Source organism: Dasypus novemcinctus, chromosome 12 (genome assembly GCF_030445035.2).
Source record: "Dasypus novemcinctus isolate mDasNov1 chromosome 12, mDasNov1.1.hap2, whole genome shotgun sequence".
Classification (NCBI taxonomy): Eukaryota; Metazoa; Chordata; class Mammalia; order Cingulata; family Dasypodidae; genus Dasypus; species Dasypus novemcinctus.
Genome location: NC_080684.1, coordinates 38,535,673 through 38,540,113, shown reverse-complemented (window position 1 = coordinate 38,540,113; position 4,441 = coordinate 38,535,673).

Below are 4,441 nucleotides of genomic sequence, written 5' to 3'. Positions count from 1 at the left end.
CCAGTAGGGGTCTCTTTAGATTCGCTCCTTAGGTTTTTTTTTTTAATGTTTGTTTTTTTTTTATCTTTTTGGAGAGAGGGTTGGTTTTCTGTTTTGTTTTTGTTTTTGTTTTTTTAGAACCTCACAGTTTTATTGAGCAAGTTATTTACTGGGTAACATCCCACCCTGAGAGTGGAAGGGAGCTCCACAGAAGGGGTGGTGAGGGGGCAATGTAGGCAAATGTAGAAGCAAGTGAGGAAATGTTTGACTGGCTGGCTGTAAGTTTCACTTTACATGGAGAGGGGATGTCTTAAGAGAGACCAGAGCAGAGAGAGATTGGTTAGTTTAGCATGCTTGTCCATTTTTAAAAGGCTATCTCTTCCCAACTAAGATAGCTAGTTACTAAATGTTGCAAAAATTGCAACTTTGTTGGGACTGCTCCTTTCTCTGAGAAAGTCCTTACTTGGTCAGTTTTTATCTTTTAAAAATCCCTGCCATGACTCAAAGGGGCCCACTTCTGGCAACTCCCAAGGCAGATGACTGTTTAATTTTTATTTAACAATCCCCCTTTTTGGTCATTTTTCCAATGATCTCATTGGGAATTAGACCAAAACACTCTGGTCACCACCAATGATTTCAGTCTTGGTCAGGCGGTCACAGTAGGCTCAGTCGGCAGTTCTGTTTTGTTGTTGTTGACCTCTCGTGTTTGTTTCTTTTCTATTGCAGTGAGGTACATTGAGTGAAAGATTAATAATATTTAAGACCCTTGGAGTGTGGTTACTTAGTCAGTTGAGTGGATTGCAGGTATGGTCCTTTTTCCAAGGCAGGCTGTCTATTATTTTATTATTTTTATTTTAAGTCTTGGTCTATTAGAGAAAGTCCATTTTTACCTCTCTCTCTCCCTCTTTTTTTAAATTTTTTTTATTAGCTATTTCAAGAGCAACCATCTGTCTTTAGGGAGGGAAGGAACTTGAACAGAATTTGAAACATAATTTCATAATTTTGAAATAATTATGTACAACATAGAAATAAAAACATAGACTGATCATCACAGTAAAAGCATAAACTTAAAGTGTACTAGTGTGTCTTCATATTCTATTAAACCAATAACCTAGATCAAGAAATAGGTTTGTCCATTGAAGTATTTGATCCTGACTAATATAATGAAATAACTTAGTCTTTAAAATATTTTGAATATTTATTATTGTGTTAGACTTATTACCTTAAAGGCAACATTGCTTACAGGCAGTCAGGGTATTTAGAGCCGGTCTGTTTTGCAAGACCACTGATACTAAATTGTCACTTTTACCCTGGAGAGCTTGAAGAGCATTGAAGACTGTGTTAAAATTCTGTTTTATAACCTTCGGTATATTTATGATTGTTTGTCCTTGGTCGTTGTTTCTAGGGAAGGTATGATAGTCTGCATGAAAGAATGGAACTCTGCGTTACTGGAGATCAAGGGACAGAGGGGGAGTGACCCTTTTGTCAGTTGAGGTCGCATGTATAAAAGATCCAAAGTTAGCATTTGACTGGCACTGGGGTACTCAATACATGTAAGATCATGGGATCCAGTCCAATTTACAGGTAGGTAACAAAACCATGTAGTTATCTGTAGCTTACAAAGGGGATGCAAAATAATTTTGACAATGAACAGGAGCAGAATATGCTAACTCACAAGAGTACACTGTAGTTTTCCACTGAAACACTGAATTTCTCTACTGTTACTTTTCTTTTGATTAAAGATAACCCCCAAAAGATTTTTTTTTAAAGATTTATTTATTTATTTAATTCCCCCCCCCTCCCCCAGTTGTCTGTTCTCTGTGTCTATTTGCTGCGTCTTGTTTCTGTGGTCGTCAGCGGGCTTTCTTTCGCGCTGGGCGGCTCTCCTTATGGGGTGCACTCCTTGCACATGGGACTCCCTTACGCGGGGGACACCCCTGCGTGGCACGGCACTCCTTGCACACATCAGCACTGCGCATGGGCCAGCTCCACACGGGTCAAGGAGGCCCGGGGTTTGAACCGCGGACCTCCCATGTGGTAGACAGACGCCCTAACCACTAGGCCAAGTCCGTTTCCCCAAAAGATTTTTTTATCATAAAATAAGGTTGGTTTAATTATATTTGGCCTGATTCTTTATATAGATGCAGCAAAAATGGTAATTTACCATATGGGTCTTTTTAAGTTTGTTTTGTTGATAGCTTTTGTAAGGAGCTTCTGATTGGAAGTTCTCGAGTCGAGGAAGCCAAGCCAAGAATTTTACATCAGATTTTACCTGCAGGACCTATAGACTTGGATGATTTTTTTTTTTCTTGCGGTTCCCAGAATATCATATGGTTCCTATGTTTTCCAGAAAGCAACCTTCTTTGTTGACCATTAAGGCTGGAAGACCTGGAGCCTGGTATCAGACTGGTTCTTCCAAGAGGATTTTGTAAGCATTTACTCCAAAAAGTTAACCTTGGTTTCTTAAAAGCCTCTAGTCATGTCTAATTAAATGAGCATCATTTTTAAACATGACATTTTAGTCAAAACCTTATTTATAACCAGTGCCTCTGATTATGTCTTGTTAACAAGGAGGACAGATTTTGACTGAACCTATGCAAATAATTATTATGCCATAAAAATAAGAATATTTAATATGGGTTTCTGAATTCTGTAGGGGTCAGGCAGGGAGAAAAAGATGAATGTTTCATGAATTATAGCTTAAGGGAAAAGAGTAATGGGTTCCTTGTATCTAGAAAATAGAACATTGAAATAACAGTGAGAATCCAAACAAAACCACAGGCATTCTTTATGTTCATTTGGTCATAGGTAATTAATCCTTGTTCCATTTGATCTTGTATTATCAATCTTATGAACCCATCAGCTTCCTCCCTTTAATCATGGAGATCTTGACTCAGTTCAGTGGTATGGCTTCAAAGTTATTTAAGCACTGTCACTAAATCCAGCGCCCCAGAGTACCTGGTGTAGTCCTTTCCATGGATCTCTGAGATTATCTTTTTAGTTGTTGTTGAGGACAAAGCAGTCTGGCCTGTAGCTGATTGCAAGTGTTTTCAGGGAAGGATCAAAATAAAAACTGTCCATGACATTTGGAGAAGATGAGGAGGACAGAGAATTCAAAGGGTTCGACAGGTTCCTTCACCTGTCTTCCTCTTTGCCCCCAGATTCATCAGCTGTCACCTTCAGATACTGCTCTCATTGCCAAACTGTTAAAAGAAAAACTTCTTATGCAATTTAAAATCTCACAGCTTGGAAAGGTACTCCCGCTCCTGAGTTCTCTCCTCTTTTTTTGAAAGTGGCATAAAATACCAACAATTTTTTTATGCTCTTGGATGTGTGGGTCAGGAAAGCAGACAGGGCACAACAGAGATGGCTTATCTTGGAATATCTTCACAAGCTGCTCCATGAAGTCTGGGGCCCCCACTGGCAAGTCAAAACTGGCTGGGAGTTGAGATCATGGCTCCAGTAAGTGGCAATAAAGCTGAGCCTTCTTAAGTGGCTAGGGTCTTTACAGTACAGCAACTGGATCCCAAGAATGAGCTTCCCAAGAAGAAACTTCTATAGAGCAAATGTTCAAAAAGAACCAGGAGGAAAGAGCTTGAGCTTTTATGATCTAAAATCAGAAGTCCGTCACCTTACTTTATCAGGTAAAGTCATAATTTTACTCAGAGAGCATTACCCTAGCCTTCTGAAGAGAGAAGTGTCAGAGAATGTGTAGCCAATTTTAAAAATCACCACAGAAACTATGTATAAGGATTAGAGGTAAAGACAAACTAAGGGCTATGAGTGAGAAAGTATGTTTTGCTCCTTGTTGGATGCTTTCCCATCGGTCAGTCTCATCAGTAAGGTGTCCTGTGGAGGACCTAATAGGTCTAAGGGAATGCAGGGTTATATCAGTCAGTACATGGTGTTTCTCTGGACTCAGGATTGGTCCTGGAAAGGGCATGCATCAAAATTTAAGCCACCAGGATGTATTTCTAGATAATTCTGAGAAGTTTGCTTGCTTTTATCTTTCTGCCTCTGAATTTTGTCATGTGCAGCTTGAGGTTTGGTCTGTTGTGACCTTGCTAACAACTTGAGAAGGAAAGCACATGGAACAGTGAGATTCCAAGACAAATGGAACGAGAGCCTTGGTTGAAACTTGTCTGACCAGAGCCCTCTTACTGGACTTTTCCCAGTTTCATTATACCATCAATTTCTTTCATTGTTTAGCCACATTGAGTTTTTTGAAGAATCATTAATGACACTGTCTATATGAAAGATAGAGAAATTAAATAAAAACAAAAACAACTCAACCTCAAATACTCTTAATATTTTAAATCATTTAATACTTTTATGCTTCTATTGGTTGGTTACTTAAATCTACATAAATCTGAAAATGTTTTAGTGGAAAATGATGAGAACTGAGCAATTTTGAAAAACAAATAATCCAGATGGCCTTTCTCAAACATAATTAAGAATTGGT